The sequence below is a fragment of the Bos taurus genome, chromosome 21, assembly GCF_002263795.3.
Source record: "Bos taurus isolate L1 Dominette 01449 registration number 42190680 breed Hereford chromosome 21, ARS-UCD2.0, whole genome shotgun sequence".
Taxonomy (NCBI): Eukaryota; Metazoa; Chordata; class Mammalia; order Artiodactyla; family Bovidae; genus Bos; species Bos taurus.
Genome location: NC_037348.1, coordinates 8,496,602 through 8,522,465, shown reverse-complemented (window position 1 = coordinate 8,522,465; position 25,864 = coordinate 8,496,602).

Below are 25,864 nucleotides of genomic sequence, written 5' to 3'. Positions count from 1 at the left end.
AAACTAAAAGAGAAGAGTGAAAAAGCTGGTTTAAAACTCAACATTCAAAAAACAAAGATCATGGCATCCAGTCCTATCACTTCATGGGGCAATTAGATGGGCAAACAATGGAAACAGTGACAGACTTTATTTTCTTAGGCTCTAAAATCACCACAGGTGGGGACTGTAGCTATGAAATTAAAAGACATTTGCTCCTTGGAAGAACAGCTATGATCCACATAGATGGCATCTTAAAAAGCAGAGATATTACTTTGCCAACAGAAGTCCATCTATTCAAAGCTATAGTTTCTCCAGTAGTCATGTATGGATGTGAGAGTTTGACCATAAAGAAAGATGAGCACCAAAGAATTGATGCTTTTGAACTGTGGTGTTGGAGAAGACTCCTGAGAGTCCGTTGGACTGCAAGGAGATCAAACCAGTCAGTCCTAAAGGAAATCAGTATGAATATTCATTGAATGACTGATGCTGAAGCTGAAGCTCCAATACTTTGGCTACCTGATGTGAAGAACTGACTCACTGGAAAAGACCCTGATGCTGGGAAAGATTAAAGGCACAGGAGGAAAAGGGGATGACAGAGGATGAGATGGTTGGATGGCATCACGGACTTGATGGACATGAGTTTGAGCAGGCTCAGGGAGTTGGTGATGGACAGGAAAGCCTGGCATGCTGCAGTCCATGGGGTTGCACAGAGCTGGACACAACTGAGCGACTGAACTGACTGAAAGGGAAAATGAGAAAAGTTGAGGATAAGCATGAGTATAGTTTGCAAAATATAAATAACAAAATTCTATGCACTTGAAATGGTCGAGTCTCAAAAGTCAGAGCAATCAGTGTCAAGGAGAAGAAATACACCATCTATCAAATGGATAAAACAGTAACATCTACTTCTTAGATTTCTGAAAGAATTAAATGAAGTAATACATGTAAAGCAATAAGGAAGTTCTATTAAATATGTAAATAATATGTGTTTAAGGAACGTTGGCTACTGTTATTTTTTTTTAATGCATGTATTTCTGATACTGAAGCTAGAGAAAACGTACTTTTCAGGTCCTTTCCAGAAGGATTAACTGTATTTTGGGTGATGTACAAAGTTCTCAACAACATGATTACAGGAACTTGACCAGTGAAGTTCAAGGTGTTGTCTGTCATGATGCCCTAAGAGAAGGCTGAGCTGTGCGGTGTCAGAGAGCACAGCAGGGATGATGCTTTCCATAGCCCAAGGAAGGAGTCCTTTGATGGCTTTCTTCAAATATTTTGAAACTCTGTTATTAAGTACATATTTAGAAATGTTCTTTTGATGAATTAACTTCACCATCATTAAATGACCTTTTAAGTCTGATAATATGTGTTTGCTCTAAAAATGCTTTATATGATGTTACTGTAGCCACTCCACTGCTTTTGTTTAATCAGTGTTAGTATGATACATCTTTTTCCATCCTTAGGCTTCACTAATTAGTGTGAAAGTGTTAGCTTCTTAGTCAATCTGACTCTTTGAGACCCCATGGACCGTAGCCCACCAGGCTCCTCTGTCCACAGAATTCTCCAGGCAAGAATACTGGAGTGGGTTGCCATTCCCTTCCCCAGGAGATCTTCCTGACCTGGGTTTGAACCCAGGTCTCCTGAATTACAGGCAGCTTCTTTACTGTCTGAGTCACCAGGGAAGCCCCAAGAACTTACAACAAAATAATTTCATTTGTATCATTTGTTGTTTTACATTATATTTTTACATTTGTTAAAACTCCAAGCCATATTTTATTTTCCCCCTGAGCTGTTATCCTTTAAAGATATTTCTATGACAAGAAAAAGATGGCCTTTTATATTCGCCCATGTAGTCAGCATTTCTGAGTGTCTTCATTCCTTTGTATAGATTGAGACTTCCATCTAGTATCACTTGCCTTCTGCCTGAGACATATTCTTCTACATTTCTTGTAGGAAAGTATGCTAATTATGAGTTGTTTTTGTGCTTTATGTCTAAAAAAGCTTTCATCTCATCTTTGTTTTTGAAAGCCATTTTGCTGGCTTGACAGTTTTTTCTTTCAGTACCTTGAATATGTTGATATACTGTCTTCTGACTTGCATTGCTCTTGATGAGAAATCTGCTGTCGTTCTTATCTTTTGTTTTCCTGTATGTCGTGTGTCTTTTTTCCTCTGATCATTTTTAGAATTTTCTCTTTACCACTGCTTTTGAACAATTTGATTATGATGTACTTTGGTGTAATTTTGTTCATGCTTTTTTGCTTTGGGTTTGCTAAGATTCTTGGATCTGTGAGTTTAGAATTTTCATCATATTTGGAAAATTTGGAGTCATTGTTTCTTCCTATACCTATTGTCTCACTCTCCTACAATCATTTATATTTTCACATGTGTGTGTGTGTGTGTGTGTGTATATATATATATATATATATATATTTCACATTTATATTTTGTCCCAAGGCTAACGGATGTTCATTTTCTTTTAATCTTTTTTATGTTTCATTTTGAATAGTTTACTATTGCTTTGTTCTGAAGTTCATGGATATTGTCTTTGATGCCCAATCTGTTTGTTATTTCATCCAGTGTATTTCTTCATCTCATATACTGTAGGCCTTTTCATACAGTAAGTCCTGAACTTCCTCAAGCTGTGACATTTCAAAGTTGCAACATGTGTTCACATGTCCTATTACATAAGTTAGCTCATGTGTTTGGCACACGTTGTCACATGTGTGCATCTTTTACAACTGGTTGTGCTTTTGTGTACTTTACAGTACTGTATAGAATACAGTATCTTTATTTCAAGTCCATGATGTCCAAAAGCAAGTGTAAAAGCAGTGGTGTAAAAGCAGTGTAGCTGGTACTGCTAAAAAAGCACCAAGGGATAACGATGGAAACAAAAGTGAAAATCATTGAGAAAGTGGAGTGAGGCGAAAAGATGGTTGACATCACTCATTCTTATGACATGAACTGTTCAACCACTGGCATGATTCTAAAGAACAAGGACAAGATCATGGAATACGTGAAGTCTTCTGTGCCAGTTTTGTTGACAATAATATCAAAGTAGCATGGAAAAGTGATGGAAGAGATGGGAGAAATTCCTCAATGTGTGGATATAGGATCAACATCAGCTTCAAGTCCCACTCAGTGTAACTCTGACTCAAGAGGAATCTAAGAGTTTCATGAAGGCTTAAAGAAGAAACGTGGCAACTTAGCAACCCTCAGCAAGAAGCTGGAGCTAGATCTGCAAGAGGACATCACCAGTGGACTCTCCTTGTATGATACGATGAGCTTACTAATGAAGACCTGGTGGAATTGGAAGCCCAGGGAAAAGAGGAAGAGAGATAAGAGTAAGAAGAGATTCACGATACGGGAAATAACATGGGGATTCTCTTTGGAGAGGCATGGTTAGTTTTTGAGGCACAAAACCTGAACAAAGAATGGTACTGCAGTAGCCATTCAGAATGCAATTCAGTGCTACCAGCTGCTGTACTAGACTACTCTACTTTTCGAGGTACTGTAAGATTGATTTTTTCACTATTTTTTGCGTTTTTTATGTAAAAGTATTATAAATCTATTACAACACAATACTGTATAGTCAATTGTGTTAGCTGGGTACCTAAGCAATGTTGAACTTATGAACAAACTGAACTTATGAGTGCATTCAAAGAGGAATTCATTTATATGTAGGGGACTTACTATATATTCTGCATCTTTTCTTAATATGATCACACTTTCTTCTAGCTTCTTGAATATGTGGAATACAATTACAACTGTTTAAATATCCTTGTCTGGTAATTCTATTGTCTGTGCTATTTCTGCAATAGTTTTGATTGATTGATTTTATTTTTCCTCATTATGTTCATATCTTCCTGATTCTTTTTATGCATGGTAATTTTTAGGTGGATTCCAGATATTATAAATTTTACTGTATTGAGCCAGCTCTGTTACTTCAAAATAAAACATTTAGTTTAGGGCTAAGTTTCCCCACTTAGGATGCACTGAATAAGACAGAATTCTTATGAATACTATATATTATGTCTAGTATACTATTGAGGTTTTCCACTCTGGCTGGTGGTAAAAGGAACTGTTCTGGGCCCTGTGGGAGTCCTGGGGATTGTTCATACTAATCCCTTTTGGTTTCTGTTTCCATAGCCTTGGGTAGATTCCTCCCACATGCGTGCAGATCAATCACAGCTGAAGACTCAGCAGGGACTCACCAGAATACTCTCCTGCCTGGTGCTCTACCCCATAAACTCTTGACCTCTATGTCCCCTTCTCCGTCTCCTCAACTCAGAAAGAACCCCGGCAGTACCTGGATTTTTCCTCCCTGGGCAGTAACCCAGAAACTTTCCAGACAGTAAGCTGGGGGCAACTATAGGATCCACTTGGTTTGTTTCCCTCTCTTGGGGATCACTGTCCTTCAGGCCTAATGTCCAATATCTTGAAAACCACTTTTTCATATATTTTGTCTGATTTTTTTTTTCTGTTATTTCAAACTAGAGGGTAAATCCAGTCCATGTTACTTCGTCTCAGACAGAAGCAGGAATCGTGATATCCTGGTCTTGACTGATGGATGAAGTCAAACATGATCTCAGTTCCACTAACCAGCAAGAAGTGCCTCGTGAAACTGTGTGCTCAATTACAGTGGTCTTCTTATGGACTGTTTTTTGGTTAATTATACCCCTTTTCTTGCTTGGGTCTTACCCTTTTATTCTTTTTTCCTCTTTTCTCTTTTTCTCTCCAGATTCCCAGCTACTAGGTGACAGGTCCTGACATAGGCTCTAGGGAGTCAAAAATGCATGAGACAAGATCGTGGCTTTCAATGAGCATTTAATGTTTTATTCTCTGTGTGTCTATTTACAAACTGGCCTGAAATAAATTAGGAAAATAAAAAGCACCACCGTCACTCAGCTTAGTACAGTAGAATAGTGGGCACAATGTGAGCCTTTATCATTGTTTGACTTTGAACAAGTCCCTTGATTCTCAGTTTCCGTGCCCAGAAACAATAACTCATTCCTCACAAGATTTTAGTAAGGAGTGAATGAGATAATACATGGGGGGTGCTTCTCATATCCCTGGCACATAAGAAGCATTCAGCAAACATTGGTTTTCCTTTCCATGCTCTGCCTTTCCCAAGAACCTAGAGTTCTTTGTAAATCAATGCTCTTTCCATTACAGTGCATGCATGCTAGTCGCTCAGTCATGTCTGACTCATCATGACCCCCTGGACTGTAGCCCACTAGGCTCCTCTGACCATGGGATTTTCCCAGCAAGAATACTAGAGTGGGTTGCCATTTCTTCCTCCAGGGGAATCTTCTTGACCCAGAGATAGTACCCACATATCCTGCCTTGCAGGCAGATTCTTTACCACTGAGCCACCTGGGAAGCCCCCTTCCATTATAGTATCATGCTTGATAAGCCATAAAAAGTTATACAATCCAAAATTCATGATTGATCTTGTTACCATGAGTCTAAGTCACACATACTCTGAGTCCTTGGTGAGAATAATTGAATTACCATAGAGTTCAAAGGTAAATTCAGTAGCTTTGGGTGAGAGGGTAAAATCAAGTCCATGTCATTCCATCTTGGCCAGAAGAAGCATTCTCCCCCAAAGCTAACTCTTCTCTTGACCTTCATGAGGTATGACACCATCACCATGACTCATGACTGTGGATTTCAGGAATGCAACTGAAAAACAGCAGTCTGAGGATGTTGGAGTCCTGTACTTTTAACAAATTGATAACTTGAGAATTATCAATTCAGTTCAGTTCAGTTCAGTCACTCAGTCGTGTCTGACTCTTTGTGACCCCATGGACTGCAGTATGCCAGGCTTCCTGTCCTTCACCAATTCCCGGAGCCTGCTCAAACTCATGTCCATTGAGTCAGTGATGCCATCCAACCATTTCATCCTCTGTTGTCCCCTTCTCTTCCTTCCTTCAGTCTTGCCCAGCATCAGAGTCTTTCCAATGAGTTGACTCTTCACATCAGGTGGCCAAAGTATTAGAGTTTCAGCTTTAGCATCAGTGCTTCCAATGAATATTCTGGGTTGATTTCCTTTAGGATGGACTGGTTGGATCTCCTTGCAGTCCAAGGAACTCTAAAGAGTCTTCTCCAACACCACAGTTTGAAAGCATCAGATCTTCGGTGCTCAGCCTTCTTGATGGTCCAACTCTCACATCCACACATGACTGCTGGAAAAACCATAGCTTTGACTAGATGGATCTTTGTTGGCAAAGTAATGTCTCTGTTTTTTAAGATGCTGTCTAGGTTGGCCATAGCTTTTCTTCCAAGGAGCAAATGTCTTTTAATTTCATGGCTGCAGTCACCATCTGCAGTGATTTTGGAGCCCAAGAAAATAAAGTCTCTCACTGTTTCCATTGTTTCCCCATCTATATGTCAGGAAGTGGTGGTACCGGATTCCATGATCTTAGTTTTTTTAATGTTATGAGAATCCTATGCTAAGTCACCTCAGTCGTGTCCGACTCTGTGAGACCCCATAGACAGCAGCCCACCAGGCTCCCCCGTCCCTGGGATTCTCCAGGCAAGAACACTGGAGTGGGTTGCCATTTCCTTCTCCAATGCATGAAAGTGAAAAGTGAAAGTGAAGTTGCTCAGTCGTGTCCGAGTCTTAGCGACCCCATGGATTGCAGCCTAACAGGCTCCTCCATCCATGGGATTTTCCAAGCAAGAGTACTGGAGTGGGGTGCCATTGCCTTAGGGGCATTTATTTACTTATCAGTTTTAGGTAAAGTTACTATTGCAGGGGTATGCCTAAATAAGAGGTGATAAGGGAGGAAAGATTCTAACCTAAAGAATGACAAATGCCCCAAGTTTAGATACATATTTTAACTCTGGAGAAATTGATCTTAAGCTAACCTCCGATAAAAACAGAAGCTAACCAGGCAGATTCACAGGACGAGAAAGCTGCAAGAGCCAAAGTGTGTGCAAAGGTAGGGCTTAAAACACTGCCGAGGCTTTCCGAGTCAACTAGGACAATAGCTGACATTAAACGCATGGTCTGCCCGCCCCATCTTCCCCACACTCTGCTGCTTCCCATCTTTTTACCAAGCTGTTTCCCTCACCTCTCCAAATGGGCCATTGCCCTTGCATCTTTAAGTCATTGCCCTTTCTATGCCCCTGCCTTCAGCACCCTTCCCCCTCTTCATTAGTCCTCTTTAAGACTCTGATATAAAGCTGCCTTTCCAGGAAATGCATCCTGACTTCCCCCATGTTCACCCTCTAGGGTATATTAAGTCTGCTCAAAGCTGCAGACATGGTAAGGTTGAAAAGTGGGAGGAAATCACAGATTATTAAGGCAAATTGATCCAGTAGTTTAGTTCAGCTCATATGGAAATATGCAATGACATTAGTTGAGATGCTAATCCTTAAAAGGATTTCGGACCACGGAGAGATTTTCCCATAGGATCAGAGTCTAGCCTATACTTAGCAGCCTCACAATAGGGGAGTGGCTGAAAGAAAATCAATGTCTCAAATGTCGGGGTAGGAGACACACAGGCAAATATTACAGTTATACATAATCAAGTGGCCCCTGCTGAGCGCAACACATATACCAACGCAGCAGACGCTCCTTAACAATCCCCTTGAATGGTCACCGCCTCATCTTCATCCCCCGCTTTTATGACAGGTCAGAGAAAACAACTGGAGACTGCATGGTAAAGTTGCGAAGATTATCACGATTAAGAAGCCATTTTTCATTTTGTTCTGGGGGTACAGAGATCTCACTGCAGGAAAATAGAGCCTGTGAGATTTGGTGTGAATTCACACACATGCACATGCTCACTGCATACAAATGCCGGAGAGAAGAGCCGTGGGCATGAGCTCATCGTGCAGACAGATTATTCACACATTCAATTAGGTGAGAGGAGGGAGCCGAAAACCCAATTACCTCATCTCAGGTATCCTAAGTTGTTATTTCTTCCCAAACCATTTTCAGTGACAGGAGCACCCTGACCACATGCCACCTAATACTTCCTCCTTGTGGGCCTCCAGTGACCATGCAGTTTGCATCTGCAGTTCACAGCTCAGATTCAAAGCTGGAATCTTTTTCACAACGCATCCTTTTTCCCTTCAAGGACATAGTATGCATTAAGTTAAGATATTTTCTCAGAAAAAAAAAATACTTGGCTAAGAATCAGTTCTATTTTCATTGTTTCAAGAATTTTCAGTTGGGATTTTTTTTTTAACACTTGTTTTGCAATGGGCTTGCGTATCATTCTCATTGGTTTGTAACTGTGTCAAAGTGACCAAAGCAATTGAGCAATAAACAAGGAGATCACAGTATTTTTATTTAAAGTCTTGGTGAATCCAGCAACTGGTCCATATACTATTGGCCGTGAACCTGAATGGATGCCTAGCTCATATGCAAAGTAGTTTCTTCAGCTCCTACTTCCCAAGGCTACCTGCTTTCCATCTTAGCCCTCCCCCCACCCTCACCTTCTTAAATGGCAGTAAGAACTGACAACCTACCTTTTATGGCCAAGACAAAAGTCAACATAGCCTTTACTGCTTCTCGTCCAATGGACCTGAGAGCCAGTGGAAACCCCAGATACCGTAGGGCCAAGTCACTCACTTTCTAGACTCAATATTGATGAAAAGTATATCCCCAGTATCCAATCGAAGGCCTGATACAGACAAATCACAAGCTATATTAACTGATTAAAGGCATAAATAAATAAATGTAACTTGCAAAATAAATTAGCACAGTGTATGAGAGAAATTTACTGCTGAGAACTTCTTATTAGAGTCATTCTACTTTGCTATCACCAAAACATCCCTCCCCCAAATGTAAGAATATTTCAATATTTGAGAAATCTATCAATTTAATCCATAGACCAAAAATCATATGATCATGTCAATAGATACAGAAATGTATCTTATCCCACTAGAAACAGAAAGGAACTTCATTAAATTGACTATGTGTGTGTGTGTTTTATATATATATATATATATATATATATATATATACACACATATATATATACACATATATACATATATTGGAGAAGGAAATGGCAACCCACTCCAGTGTTCTTGCCTGGAGAATCCTAGGGACAGGGGAGCCTGGTGGGCTGCTGTCTCTGGGGTTGCATAGAGTCGGACACGACTAAAGCTACTTAGCAGCATATACATATATAAAATTAGAAACTTATAGCAAACATTAAAATTAATGGGAAAATTGCAAACATTGCCTTTAGACTAGAAACAAGACAGGAATTCCCATTATTACTGTCACTATTTAGCATAATACTTTGAGAAATGATATATAAGTAAAATGTGTAAGGATAGAGAAGCAAAGTATTGTTATTTGCAGGCAATAAAATACAAATCCTTACCAATAAAATACAATAGAATCAACACATAAGCTATCAGAATCACTAAGGTTGTTCAGAAAATTTGCTAAATGCAAAATTGTTTACAGATTAATAGAATTTGCCAACACCAGCAATAAACAACCAGAAAATATATCTTTAAAGAAAAGACACAATAATGGAAAAAATTATAAAACATCTGGAAATCTACTCAGGAATATACAATATTTCTATGAATAATGTTTTTCAAGTCTAACAAAGAATATAAAAGAATATCTGAATAAGCAGAGAGAACTTCCCTGCTCTCTAGACAATTTATAGTCAAGGATACAGAGGTGTCTGATAGGGAGCTGCTGGTAGGAACACAAAATGGAGCCATCAAATTAGTTATGGTATATCCACCAACACAGCAATGCTGTTTCTTGGCATATGTTCGAGAGGCACACAAGTCCACAAGAAGGCAGGAGTAAGAATGTTCATCACAGTATTGTTTGGAACATGGATAATTATCAGCAATCTAGCTGTCCACTCATGAGGGAATGGAAATGCATCATTTGATAGCTAGAATCCTCTGCAGCCCCTGGGGGCAAGAGACTGGAGGTATAAGTGACGACGTGGATAGATTCTTAAATCAGAATACTGAGTGGAAAAAGAAATAGAATGAGGTCCATAGCACAATATCATGAATGTAAATTAGAAAACATGCTCGCAAGCAGCAATACATATTTTCTAAGAACACATACTCTATATACATATATATATATGTAGGTATACGTACTACATGAGCATAGTTGCCTGTGAAGAAACAAGGGTGATGGCTGGCATGAAAGCAAGAAATGGGGATAAAGAAAAATGAATGAATTAATTAAAAGAAAATCTTCATACTCACTCATGTTAACAAATATGCCAAGAACAGAGGAGCATTTACAAGTTTATATCCAAATTTATTATATATTTTTATTGGTTCTATATATGTAATATCTATGCTAGGGTATGGTATTTTAACTACACCAGGACAATACTTTAAATCCTACCTGATCTTCTCCCAAAGAAAATAGAAAAGTTATACTAGAAATTTTATGACTTCATTTCCTTCCGTACTTCAGAGAAAAAGTTTCATAATCAGACACTTCACAAGAAACATTGATAGCCATTTAAAAATTTTTAGTTATACTTCACTCCAAAAAGGATGTTATGACTATGAAAGGAATTGTAGCTATAAAGGAAAGAGGAAAAGAGTAAGACAAGAAGAGAGGGAAGAGAAAGAGAGAACACACCATAAGAATGTGAGAATTAAAGCAAAAAGCAACCATTGTATTTCCTAAGCAAATTAAAGTGCAAAATGAAATGCACATCTTAGCAGAAAATGCAGTTTCCTGAATTTGCCTACGTTACTGCCTCGATCTCCCAAGTCCTTGTGTGACAAGGGTTTAAAAGTCCTCCTATCTGATTCACCGCCTCCGCTTGTCTTCATTTTGTTCCCTGCAGTATCGCCAAAAGAGCAGGGGAGGCTGAAATCCGGGCAACATTTGCAGCCTGGCTGCCTGGCGGTCCATCCGCGTTGCTCTACTCCCATCTACTGATAAGAGGCTGCTACTTCGCCAGGAGCTCCTTGCCTGCCCTCGCCACGTCTAAGCCAACCAAAGCCTGAGAACCCACTACTGTCATAAGTCACTTCACCTTGGAGGTTTTCAGGGCACTGATGTGTGTGTGTGCGTGTGTGTGTGTGTGTGCACGTGTGTGTGTGTGTGCACGCGCGCGCGTGCGCTAGTGCATGCTAAGAATATCTAACAATATCCTAGTTTATTGATTAGTGAGTTACTGTTTTCCTATTATTTTTATTTGACAATAAAGTCAGCACAATTATCTCTTGAAGTTCTTTCCTCTTTGAAAACGTGTATCAGTCCAATTAGGAAAAAAAATCACATTTTGTGGTAGTTTTTTTCAAAGCACATCATTACTCTACCTGTGCTGCTGTACACCCAGGATTTTATTTTGGTTTGATTTAGTTTTGTTTTTGTCTTTTGAATTACAACGGATCATTTTCCCACTGACTTAAGGAGTGAGGCGTGTATGGCAGTAAATGAGATGCTCAAGAAGTGCTGAGGGTCCCTCATGGATAGGGTCCCCATTGGAGAGCAGGGGCACGCACTTAAGTTGTTCTTGAGTGCTACAAAGATTTGGGTGGAATTCTGTTAGGACAAAAATGTTGGGAGGAATTCTAACTCCACTAAGTCACCCCATGAGCCCGTGTTCAATTAAATATCAGCGATTTAAGAAAGAAATTATAGCAATTTTTTTTCAGGGTTACCTTTTCCATCATGGACAACTGCCCCTGCCCCACAGACCAAAACAGAAGACAATTCACCTTTAAGTTTGGTCTACAAGATTAGTTCGTCCGAAAGAAATTAAATGTCAATTTTATCTTGATTCATCACAGCTCTTTAATCAAAGTCGATGCATCACCTCCCCTGATTACCCCTCTATCAAAGGCTGACCTGGAAATCTGACACCAAGCTTCCCTGTGCAGGCTGCCTAATTAAGAACTTGGTTGTTCCACCTACAGCCTTGGAGAGAAGGGGATGGCAGAGCTGCCCCAAAGAGGTGGCCTCTTTATGGAGAAGGGTCTTGGAAAGAGGTCAGTGGTAATTACCAAGCAGCAGAACAGTCCATGTACACATTGGACATTATTGGTCCATAAAACGTCTGGAGATTTATAGCAGAAAACAGAAGCCATGTGTGTTGAATGTCAAACTGAACTAAATTAGCCCAGCATGGTGAACTAGAGAACAGCAGTCCCCGTTGGGACCATAGGGAGGAGCCCAGGAAAAGAGCTTGGACCTCGGAGGACGAGTACAAATCCCCAAACCTCCTGTCCTCCAGCTGTGTAACTTATTCAAATAGCGGGGGGCTTCCATCCTATACTAGCTGAACTTCACAGTTCAACTGCAGGAATCCATGAAAAAGAAAGAGAATTAAAAGGTAAGAACCCTTTTAATGAAAGATTTAATGAAAAGCCCACTGTTTCATTCAGTAAGTGACTGTCCCAGAGAAACAGGAACACAGACCAGACAACTCTGCCATCCTCAGCTGAGATCTCAGGCTGCTCTTCCAACCAAGAGATTCCTGTGATAAAGTTCACTTTTCTGCCCCATACATCACACCTTGCTAACTGCAAGTCCACTGCTTTATCTGATGTTTGGTTGAAGAAATAGTGGTTTGATTCAAGGTGGGATGGAGGACATGTGCTGGATTTATGGGTGGTCTAATGTATTGTTCTCCACTGTAGCAATTCATGGCAGGAGATTCAGGATGACTCAACAGTATGTAGTTTTCAGTCTCCGTGCTGACTTTAAGACTCAGCCCCACATAAGCTGCTTCTCTACTACATTCAATTTTCTCTCAATAAAATACAGAAATAGCAGAAGTAGCTTTTGGTTGGGAGGGTTAAAGGAGACTCGAGCAATGCCTGGCAAAAACTAGGAGCCCTTTGCCCCTTTCCATGGAGAACTGGGAGACCTGGATACAGATACAGATGAGGGCTCTGAGACATGGTCACCAACTCCTACTTCTTGGGTCATGTTTTCTTCTTTGGAGAAATCAGCTGATTGCATATGCTAGGCTTGACAGTCCCTTCCAGCCTTGTTCATGGTTAACCTGTGGTTTGTCACTTAAGATGCCATTTTTCAGACCAGATATGTACGATTCTTTGTTGAAGTGGAGATACAAACAATATCTATATCAGACTTAACCTTGCACATTTTCAACAAAAATTTTGCAGACAGCCATCGGAGAAGGCACACATTATAGAGTACACATTTGCTGATAGTGCATTGCGTGTCAGGCACGGGGCCTTTTCTCAACCCTCATACCATCCCTTAAGTAAGATACTGGTTTAATCTCTGATTATAAGGATGAGGAAAGAGAGTCAGGGAGCCTTTAAGAAATGAGCCCATAGGCCCTCAGCTTAGGGAGTAGTGGGCCTGGAATTAAACTTCCTCTTTTAACCACTGTATAAGGATTGGGGGCTTTCCAGGTGATGCTAGTGGTAAAGAACCCACCTGCCAATGCAAGAGACAGAAGAGGTGTCGGTCCAATCCCTGGGTGGGGAAGGTCCCCTGGAGGAGGGCATGGTAACCCACTCCAGTATTCTTGCCTGGGGAATCCCATGGGCAGGGGAGCCTGGCGGGCTACAGTCCATAGGGTCGCAGAGTTGGACAGGACTAAAGGGACTTAGCACACGTGCATGATAAGAATTTTCTCTTGATTAAAGTATTCAGTGAACGCCCCTTTCCATTTTCTTATTCACAGTCCAAGGAGAGTTGGATGCTTTGGTCCCACCTGTACTATTAAAAATGAATTAAAAGGATTTCTGGTTCCATATTTTAGACAGAGCATACTCATTTACATTCACTTCCACAAAAATCTCCCATTCAAAGTACAGAACCGATGTAGAAAAAAGGAAATAAATCCAGGACTGTGTTAAGATACTAAGGGTTGGAAGGTAAGGCAATCAGCAAAACATAAACTTTACTCTAAGACACAGAAATTAGGCTGGTTAAAATTAGATATTGATTATATATGTGCGTGTGTGTGTGTGTGTGTGTGTGTATGTATATATATGTGTATATATCTCAGAAGGTCCCATCTGCCATAATAAGTGCAAAAGTCAACTGGAGGAGAGGTTAGAGCCAATTTTCCTGAGAGGAAGAAACTTAGGGAACAAGAGGAAAAGGGAGCATGGGAGAATAGGTCTGGGGGATAGGAGCCCTCCCTTAAGCACTGTGACTTTCCGGGTCAATTTCTAGGCCATTGGAAGCAATGTTTGTTACCTCCAGAATGAACCTAGGGACTACTCTAAAGCAAATGAAGGCTTGGCCGGGAAAATATGAGGGCTTCTTTGGTGGGTGATGTGTCTCCACACTGAAGCCCCCCATGTTGTCGCATGGAGGGGTGCACAGAGAAGGTGACATCAGCCTGTCAACCTGCCTACCCTCGGGAAGGTGGGTTGTAGTCACCCTGGCCCTTGTATAGAGACAGAAGTGATCAACAACCTAGGAAAGCCAAGCCAGCTGATACACTTACCAACATACCTTTTCATTGACAAATATGAGTAAACAGCCAAGAGTCAGTAGATATTTGAAGGGAAAAAAAGTAGCATGAATGAGAACAGCAAACATCAGTAGATATTTGAGGGGGAAAAAAAAAGTAGCATGAATGAGAAAAACCAACATGAGGAAATATAACTTTCAACCTTAGGGGAAAGAAGAAGTCAGGGAATAGAAGAGAGCTGTTAGCATCCCAGGGAAAAGTCCCATTATGAAATCCAAAAAACAAAAGTAGGAATACTAAGTGAGTTTTTGGAAATTATAAATATCATGAATTTTAAACAGGAAAAAAAGGACTGAAATATAAAGTCAAAGACATCTCTATAAAATTGTTCAAAAAGAGGAATTAAGGCAAAATAAAAAGCAACACAGGTAAACCCAGGAAGTTCAAAAGATACAACTTTTTTAAATAGGGAAGAAAAAATTAATCAAAACAATTAGAAATTACCAAAGAAATAGGATTATGATTAAAAGATCCCATTGAATGCTAAGCAGTGAATTAAAGATTGTAAACAAATCTCAGAATGCCAGGATTAAAAAAAAAATTCTTAAAAACTATTAGAGAGATGGAAAAATAGTTTATTTGCAAAGGAATAAGAATCAGATTGGCATCAGACTTACCATCAGAAAAATTAACTGCTAGGAGATAATGAAGAGATGCTTTAAGAGTTATAAAAAGAAGTTATTTCAAAACTTGAATTCCATATTATCCAAACTGTCAATCAGGAGTAATAAAATGAATAATTTTTTAGACACCTCCCCCCCCCAAAAAAAACATAAAATCTTTTAAAATTGTTTGAGATACTTCAGGAAAATGAAAACAAAGGCAGGATGAAAGAAAACTAGGATCTAAAACAACAGAGGAATTAACTTTGGATGAAACAAAATGAACCCCTGGCATCCATGCTGTGTAACAAGCTAGAAATTGACCCAAAGACAAGGGAAGTCCTACCACGCTTGGAAAAACGTAAGAAAATTTAGGTGATTTTATTCAACAATATGATTCAGCAGCTGAAAGTCAAGAAACATGATACAAAGGGTATATGTTTGTTTTCTCAGTGAGAAAAGAGAACGAGAAACTCCAGTAAACTAAAAATGATGCAGGAAAGGAAGTGCTCAAATACAGATTATTTTGCAAGCACTCACGATAGATAAGCAAAAGTCACGTACGGCGACTAACACATAAAGCCACCACCTAGACTGAGCGACTTCACTTTCACTTTTCACTTTCATGCACTGGAGAAGGAAATGGCAACCCACTCCAGCGTTCTTGCCTGGAGAGTCCCAGGGACGGGGGAGCCTGGTGGGCTGCCATCTATGGGGTCACACAGAGTTGGACATGACTGAAGCGACTTAGCAGCAGCAGCAGCAGAGCCACAAATTCAAGTGTAATTCTGCTGGCATTTTTGTCTGCTCGCCAGCTCTTGCTGTCATGCTAAGGTCCTGCCAGGCAATGACCAATATGGTATTTTGTCCCCAAATGAAAGGTGAAAGATGCTTAGAGGCATTGCAAAACTCAGGCCCATAGATGTTCCTGGCACCATCAAGAATGTAAACTAATTATTATCTATGGCTAAGGTCTCTTCATTTACTAAGTGCATAAGCTTGGGTTTGAAGTAGGCTATTTGGAAAGCACTAAAATGATCATTTCTCACTTCCTGTAAATTTTGTTAGGCAACAGCTGAACTTCCAGTCAATTATTATTTTTGTCATAATGTTGTGGCAAGTTTTATTTACACAAAGTCATTTTTTAAATTATTATATTGATAAAGTATTATTTTGAAAGAGCCTATGGGATGCAGCAAGGTGGAACTTCCGACCCCGGGACAAACAGTCCTCAGTCCCACAGCCAATAAAGCTATAGACTATGGCTGTAAAAAGGCAATGGATGTGTCTCTACTTTAGCAGCCAGAACAGACTAGGTGCAAGATGGAAACCTTGCTGTCTCCATTATCCCAGTAGCTTTTTATGTTTCTCTTTCAAGTGGGATTTGGTACCTGAGCCTCTGCTCTGCACCGGGCTAGATTTCCAGTCTATGGCCATCTCCTGCCCCAACTCCCGCCATCTCTCCAGACATCTCTTCACTTTCACAGCATTTTCATTCTCCCTCCACATTCTCATCTCTCCCCTTGGATGGTCAAAAGTATATGATCAAGAGTTATATTTTCACCTCTTTATTCTTTGAATAGTTTTTGTTTCTTTGTCTGGGGTTTGTGGGATCTTAGTTCCCTGGCCGGGGATTGAACCTGGTCCCTCGGCAGTGAAAGCAGAGAGTCTCAACCACTGGACCATCAGAGAATTCCCAATTCTTTGAATAGCTTTATAGCCACAATTATGACTTTTAATTTTATTCTCAAAAATAGATAAATGAATAAGTGAATAAGTGAAACAAGCCTCAAGGCTGAGCTGCCTACTTTCAATGGATTTTTTAAAAAATTTAGAATAACTTCAGATTCATATAAAAATTGCAAAGTTTAGAGTCTGTATATTCCCTCAGCCAGTTTCTCCTATTGCTAGTATCTTCCATGAGTGTGGCACATTTCATCACAGTTCATGAACCAATATTGATACAGTATTAACCAAATTCCTTCTAATTGCCTTACTTTTTACCTAATGCTCATTTTCTGATCCAGGATCTTACGTTACATTTAGTCGTTATGTGTCTTTAAGCTTCTCTTACCTGGGACACTTTTTCAGACGCTCCTTGTTTTTGACGACCTTTTCAGTTTTGAGAAATACTGGCCAGGTATTTTTTAAAAATACACCCAAATTGTGATGTCTGCTGTTTTCCTCATGTTTAGAGAACAGTTATGTGTTCTGGAAGGAAAATCACAGCGGGAAAGTGCCATTCTCATCACATCATATCAAGGACATATACTATCAACATGACTTATCACTGTTCATCTTGACCTTGATGTTGACCTTGAGGTCATGTTGATTGGGTTTCTACACTGTGCTCTTTGGAGAAAAGCCACTGTGCCACATGAGTTACATTTTAATTTGGCTTTTGGTTGATTTGATTTTCTTGTCAATCAGTAGATATCAGTACAAATTTCCCCTTATACGATTAAAGAACACAGTGATCAAATTAATAGAATTGTAGACACCCCACAACTATATGCTATGGGCACTGATGGACAGCTGGAGGAAAAAATGCAACTCAAGGAAAAGGCAGCATTAAGTCATCCTCAATCACCAATAATAACTATTCATTCGCCCTCGGAGTCAACTTGTGGTTTTCACCTCCCAAACATCCTCAGATGACAATCCTTCCCTGAAGAGCAGCTGCTTTGGTTGGAAGAGTTTGGGGCCAAGTGGTCTCTGTGCTGTGACAGTTCCCACCTTCTGGGGCAGCAGCGGTCAGTCCTGGGCGTGAAGAACACTGAGCGGACATCCTAGCTTCACACTCAAACAACCCGCGGTGAGCACATTGGTTTAGTGGACAGCAATAAATCAGATAAGTGTCTATATCTCAGGATTTTGTAAGCATCAATTCAAACAATATAATTTGCTTCACAAAGATGAACGTCTGTATTAAAGAAAGCACCAAAGCAGCACTAACCAGGAAAGTATCACGAGGCTTCTGGTGTTACTGAAGCATCTCAGGCTCCTCGGTCATCACCAGTTCAGCATATAGGACGCTGTATGTGCTGAACAACGTGGACGCGTTCCCTTATGTAAGCCTCATAATTGCTCTAAGAATTTATTATCATCATCATTATTGTTATCATCATCATACCCATCTTTGTAGATAAGCACAATAATGCTTACAGAGGCCAAAGGTCACAATGCTAGATCTTGAATCTAGGTCTCTCTGACTCCACATTTCATACTCTGAGATTAATTTCTAATTTAACAATCCCAAGCAGTTTTGCTCATCCAGATAGTGTACATGAAAGTGAATGAAGATAAGCAACCATTCTAGGTGGGGATTTCCACAGTTTTAATTATCCCCATATTATTGCCATCTCATACCCAGACCAGTTGGACTTAATTTGGCTTTTAGAAGTATTCAAATTCTATAAAGCTACATAACATCAAAAGCATGATGCAACTGATTTTTTTTGTCTTTGCATTGCTACCAGCTGTTTGAGCTCAGAATGCAGCCAGCTTTCAGTTCCAAGTGTTTAGGTGTTAATTCTGACATCCAAGGCACCATATCAGTAACAAGCAGAATTAATATGGTCCAAAGAAAGGCTCATGACTGGGAAAATCATAAACTTGGAAATACTAGCCCTACCTGCTAGAAGGATGGCCTGATGGAGCCACAGAAAATGAGGTCATCCGAAACCCCAGACCCCACACGGCCTTGACTTCATGGCAGCCCCACCACCCTGCTGGGTCTGTGGGCCCGAAAAGGAATAAGGTCAGTCCGGGGTGTGCTGGAGAAGACTCATATTACCTGCATCTCCTCTCAGCTCTAAAGCCGCTGACCTTGAAGCCAGCCTCGGTGAGAGCACTCACACCATGGAAATCAGCAAATGCTACAAATCAGGGCCCCCTGCCACCTCCACGCCACAGGCAGCTTACTATTAATACTTACCATCCTGCACCCTGGCAGTCTCTAATGTGGCCTCCCGATGTCCAAACTTGCCATGCCTCATCCAGGTTCACCTTGAGATACTGGTTTCTTGCACATTTTTTCCAAGTGTGCCGTGCACTTAGTTCAGGTCTTGCCGTGTGCGGACGCTGTTCTGCCGGACACTGTTCTACAGAACAGCAGCCATATTGGTCAGAACCACCGAAGAAAGGTCTGTTATCTCCAAAGCATGTTACCCTCGTCTCCCTGGAGTGAAGGCCACCCGCTGAGATTTGCATGGGCTTCAGCACAGCCCACCTGTTAATCTGGGGCAACCTAACAATAGTGTCTGACAAAATGCTTCTCAACACATTTTTAAGCTACTGCTAAGGGGACACACTGTACTGTGGGGGATTCAAGGATAAATCGGTTGATGACACATCCTTGGAGGAGTTCATATTCTACAATGGGAAATGCTACCTGAATAGCCTCACCTATTACGCAGAATTAAAGGTGACAGGCTTTCACAGGGAAACACTGATATGAGGCCCTCTGAGTGCTGAGAGTGAGACATTATCCTTCCATATGGTCGGAGAAAGAAGTCAAGGAAGGTTTGCACCTGAAGTTCGAGGCAAATTCCTGCAATAAGCAGAAGGTGTCCTATCCTAGCGCCTTTTCCAAAAAGAAAAAGAAAAGATGAGGGGAGGGGGAGCAAATGGAAAACAGAGGAACAAACGAGAGACATTCGTCCTTGTCTCTGACAGAATATCAATCCAGAATGTGAGTTTCAACATCAAACATATTCAATTTTTATGGCCTCAGTTTCATACAAGAACACTCAGCATGAGTTTTTTTTCTTCCTCCTGAAACCTACCAGCCCAAGAATTAAAAACATCCAATGCTCTTTTGCCTCTTGATCAAAATCTCAGATCTAGGATGTTTATACATCTGAAGGGAACAAGGCTGCCTCGAGCTGAAGCAGATCCCAAGGGCAAAACTGGAAGGTCAGGAGGTCATCTCAGGAAGGTCTCATCTCTCTGTCCCACCATCTTCCCAGGAAAGGCATTTTGGAGCCTCCCATCCTGACCCAACAACCAGACGGAAGGAAGTCTCACCTGTGGGAACTCTGTTCAGTGTACTCCCCAGCCAGCCCCAGAGTCTACATCTGACTTCAGAGGGAAGGACAGACAGAATCTGAGTGGATGCCTATTTCCAAATTTGAATTTCTGTGTCTTCTCTGGGGGCCCACCTTCTCAACTGGAAAATGAGAGGGCTGAACTCAGACCAAAAGGTATCACCCAGTGCAGAAGATAGAGTGTAAGGTAATTCACCAAAGTGAGATTGTATCGTGTTTCTTTTTAAAGTGGCAATTCAGAGTAGCTCTCCAGATTCACTGTCCAATTAAGTAGTGAAGTTGTAAAACACTGTATTCATTCAACAAAGCATGTCTGAAGGAAAGTACTATTTATATCAACTTATGTATTTTAAAGTCAGAGAGTTATTTGCCTCCTTCCTCCCTAGCACTCTCTCAACCCCGTTGTAGTTTCTGCTTACCCACTGTTCTTGAATGCCTTTAGCCATTCTTCAAATAGCCATTGCTTTGCTAGATCATCATAACTCACAGGGAATAGCCAGATGTCCTCTGAGACATTTGTCCGAAATGACGGTAATATTTTATGAAGGGCACTGACAAGCAACCTGTTTCTGAATTTCATTTAGCATATTGAGCTCCAGCCATGAGAACTGCCCTCCAAGGTGACCCAAGGGGAAGGGAGAAGAGTGACCATACGTTGAGGACCTACTAAGTGCTAGAGACCTTGATGGACACTTTGAAGATGCCACGCACTCATTCATCCCAAAAAGCAAGGGCGGACACAGTGGTTTTCAAACACAATGCCCAGGCACTCATATTGCCTGCAATGTCACGGATAAATGCTACAATCTGAGAAAATGCAGGCCACTTTTGTCCGTGAACACTGAAGAGAGATGGAGACAGGAAAAGCAATTCAGAGTAAAAGAAGGAGATGGATACACTCCAGGCAAGAAACTGGAAGCAGAGAAAAGATAAAAGTAAAAATCCATCTATTTTTAAATAAATAAATGTCTGTTGTAATTGAACAATTTATAAATATTTACGCCCTTGGACTTCAAACACTTTCCACAGCCACTTCTACTCAAATATTGGTATTTTTTTAATTGTGCTTAGAGTCAAGTTAATTTTTTTTTTTTAACTATCTACAATGAGCAGAGAAGTTTTAATATATCCAATCCCACAGCAGGAACAAGAGGGAGGGAGCAAGCCTTTGTCTTTGGTTATGTGACAACCATAGAGGGGCTTCATAGAACTTATCTCATTGAATCATCAATTCAAATTTAAATAAAATAGTACTCCTATTTTACAGAAGGAGAAACACAGACTTAGCATGGTGAGCTGCATAGGCAGGGTAACATGGCCAGAGAACAAAACCAAGCTCCAGACGCTCTGGCTCTAAGCTGCTTTTGCTGGACAAGGGCTCCCCCGGAGCATGATGGGCTCTGTGAGAGCAGCTGTGAGTCCACCTCTCCAGAGACGCTGCAGTCTCTGAGGCTGAGCACCAGGGGGCAATCCACGAACTGCAGGAAAGCTGTCTCCCTCAGGAGGAAATCTGGAGGAGACGGCCTCTCAGAGCCTTTCCGACTTTCCAGAGTGTTGGATTGGTGACCACAGGGATCGTCAAGGCTTTGCACAGACATTCAAGTTTGTTCTGCCTTTTGGGCATCTGGAAGGTAGGTGTGCCTTATGCCTTGTTTTGGCTGATGAAACATAACCAGATGTGATGTGTGTCTTTTAAGGCAAAGCGTTAGGGTTGGCATGCAGGTCATCCTGCTCCATCTCCACCACTTCGGTGGTCAGTGTTGGGAGAGGGTCTCCTTCCGCTTGGATCTCTGAACTCTTCCAAGGAGCAGAGGCGCTTGCTGGCCTGCAGTGGACGAGGAGTATGAGCAGAAATTGAATTAAACTCAGCGGTTTTAAGTAACCAAGACTGGATTTTTTGTTACCTCCGCATAACCCAGGCTATCCTTACTGATCACAATGACATTTTAGTTCTGAACTCTTCAGAGACGACCTCTAGAATTGACCTCTTACAGGATTCGGTTGAGGGGATGGGGAAGTCCTCACAGAGAAGTTCTGCAGGGACAAGCAAGTGACCTGGGCCAAAGGGACTGCTTTCTGGGTTAAGAGAGTGAGAAGGGAGAGGCAAGATGCATAGCAGAGGAGGGGTATTTTCATTCAAGGAGTAGAATTCTCCCCAGCAATCATGTGGGCACAGAATCCAGTAATTTACCACTGCTGCATTCTCTTGTCCCCCAAGAGGAAAGCAGAGGGCTTTCTTTCTAGAAAAGAAAAATATTGACCTTTTCTCTCACACAGACTGACTAGCAGCAATTTAACAATGATTCCTGTAGTTCATCCCCCAGGACATCAGCCGTGCAAGGGAGAATATTGATTTTTGTCTTTTTAAAAAAGAAGCTCGCTAAAATAAGCACAGTAGTTGTGGTATTTTTTTTTTAATGTAGAAGCAAGTTGAATTTTTAAAAAAAAAATAAACAATGAATTACTGCACCCAGATTATATGAAAGGACTGTTTGAGGTTTCAGACAGCACAGCCGCCAAGAATAACAGCCCACCACTTTACCTGTGTGTCCTGGGACAACCAGTGCTTTAAATATGGATGCTCTTCAGTCTCTCTTAATGAACTTCACGTTTGCATCTCAGGACAGCTCTGGCAGAATGTAAGCTTTATTGGGAAAAGAGGTTGTCTGCAGGCTGGGATGGACCTAATTGCTCTTCCCAGGTGTCTAGCCCAACAGCCCAGCTTTGTGTGCACTCCTGCGCACAGCCAGCTCAGACTCAGACTCAGAGCAGCAGACTCAGACATCCTCCTGGCTCAGTAAGAGCTCAAGCGAAAAGTCACCTTCTGAAGACAGAGCTCACAACGCAGGTTTCTAAGAGAGACCAGCCCCCACTGCTGTAATCCATGCATACGACTTCCAGGGGGAAAAAAGTGGGCTCCAAAATAGCAGAAGTTCATCTCTGACCTGACTCCTCTCTTAGGCCTCACTAGATTTTATTCTGGCTCACTCCAGGAAAAAAAAAAAAAACACCATACTGCTTGACAGGCCACAGTAACATTAATTGGAATCTTTTAGACAGCTTAAGTGGTTACTCGCCTCTGATAAATCTATTCTCCAGAAAGGGCCTGCAAGTTTTGTGCAGGAGTCCCATCAGATAATCACAGACACTTCTTATGCAATGTGCCGATTACTGACAACACACGTCAGGAGCATCTGGCCACCCCTATTCTGAGAACCATCTTCCATCACTGGTAACTTCAACTGGAAGAACTAAACAGGATCTGCAGGGTTTATTGTTAACACATCATTCCCCTCACCAGGCTAGACATACTACCTGTCATGGAGGTGAAAATGTTGCCTCACTCATCCTGATGCTGAATTCCCAAATCTACTCCCTTGTGAAAACCAAAAAAAAAAAAAACCCACTATATAGACAAGGACAGATGGAAATGCTGGGGACAGCCACCCCAAAGCTGAACAAGTGTTCCACTGCAGTAAAATAGGATTTTGTCATTCTCAAACTTTCCCCTGATTTCTTTCTTAAACGTCTATCGTGACTTTTAAGTTTTCAGACCCTGGCTAGATAGAGTCCAGTCAGTTGGATCCCTTTTGTGAGCAGCTGAGTGCACACACCAATCACTGCCCCGATTGGGCCTTTTTGGCTGGGGAGGGCACTGTACACCTGTTCCCCTGGGGAGACTCAGGCACCAGATGATTAGCAGTAGCCCCCTACCCCAGAGCCCACAGATTATTCAAATTGGCTAGTCTACATGGAGCATGAGAAACCAAGCTAACCGCACCCAACTGGCCACGCCACGCCTGCCCTGACAGCCCACCCCGCTGTACCCCACCCTGCTGTACCCCACCCCCAGGTCCAACTCCCTGCACGGCCTGACTAGCAGCCTTCTCTTGTCTTGAGCTACAAATAACGAAGCGTTGTGCCCTGAATCTATGTGAGCATCCATGTGTTCTGTCATGCCATCAAAAGAACTTTTAAACCTTATAAAACAGCCTGAAGGACCAAGGAGATCCATTTTTTCATACAAGAAGGTTAAACACAGGCTTCTTCCAGCCCCACAGCCATCTAGACTGCTCTGCCCACTTAGATGCATTGAATTCACTTTCTGGGACCAGCCAAGACCACAGCGTAAACACTACCATTGCCCGCGTTCAAACACTTCACCTTAATGGCCTCAACTCCTGGTCTCAGGAAATGAAGACTGTCTATTTCTGCTGTGCTAATTAGCTCTCTTTCCACTCACCTCGTTAATCCAGCATACAGCAGAGTTCCCATCATACAGCAGGTGCCCCATAAATGCGTGTTGAATGAATATAACATAGGACCAAAAATGCATAGACAAATATAACTGGTTCATTCAGAAACCCAACACATTTTAATGGGTGGCTACAAGCCTGGAGTGCTGCAGTCTATGGGGTCGCACAGAGTCGGACACGACTGAGCGACTGAACAACAACAAATGATCCAAGCATCTGGGTTTAAAAAGTGATGACATTGCATTTCTATATCTAAGGGACTGCTAGCAGTGGCCACAGGACTGGTAAAGGTCAGTTTTCATTCCAATCCCAAAGAAAGGCAATGCCAAAGAACGCTCACACTACCGCACAACTGCACTCATCTCACACGCTAGTAAAGTAATGCTCAAAATTCTCCAAGCCACGCTTCAGCAATACATGAACCGTGAACTTCCAGATGTTCAAGCTGGTTTTAGAAAAGGCAGAGGAACCAGAGATCAAATTGCCAACATCCGCTTGATCATCGAAAAAGCAAGAGAGTTCCAGAAAAAATCTATTTCTGCTTTATTGACTATGCCAAAGCCTTTGACTGTGTGGATCACAATAAACTGTGGAAAATTCTGAAAGAGATGGGAATCCCAGACCACCTGACCTGCCTCTTGAGAAACCTGTATGCAGGTCAGGAAGCAACAGTTAGAACTGGACATGGAACAACAGACTGCTTCCAAATAGGAACAGGAGTACATCAAGGCTGTATATTGTCACCCTGCTTATTTAACTTATATGCAGAGTACATCATGAGAAACGCTGGGCTGGAAGAAGCACAAGCTGGAATCAAGATTGCTGGGAGAAATATCAATAACCTCAGATATGCAGATGACACCACCCTTATGGCAGAAAGTGAAGAGGAACTCAAAAGCCTCTTGATGAAGGTGAAAGTGGAGAGTGAAAAAGTTGGCTTAAAGCTCAACATTCAGAAAACGAAGATCATGGCATCTGGTCCCATCACTTCATGGGAAATAGATGGGGAAACAGTGGAAACAGTGGCTGGCTCTTTTTTTTGGGCTCCAAAATCACTGCAGATGGTGACTGCAGCCATGAAATTAAAAGACGCTTACTCCTTGGAAGGAAAGTTATGACCAACCTAGACAGCATATCCAAAAGCAGAGACATTACTTTGCCAACAAAGGTCCGTCTAGTCAAGGCTATGGTTTTTCCAGTGGTCATGTATGGATGTGAGAGTTGGACTGTGAAGAAAGCTGAGCGCTGAAGAATTGATGCTTTTGAACTGTGGTATTGGAGAAGACTCGAGAGTCCCTTGGACTGCAAGGAGATCCAAGCAGTCCATTCTGAAGGAGATCAGCCTTGGGTGTTCTTTGGAAGGAATGATGCTAAAGCTGAAACTCCAGTACTTTGGCCACCTCATACAAAGAGTTGACTCATTGGAAAAGACTCTGATGCTGGGAGGGATTGAGGGCAAGAGGAAAAGGGGATGACAGAGGATGAGATGGCTGGATGGCATCACTGACTCAATGGACGTGAGTTTTAGTGAACTCTGGGAATTG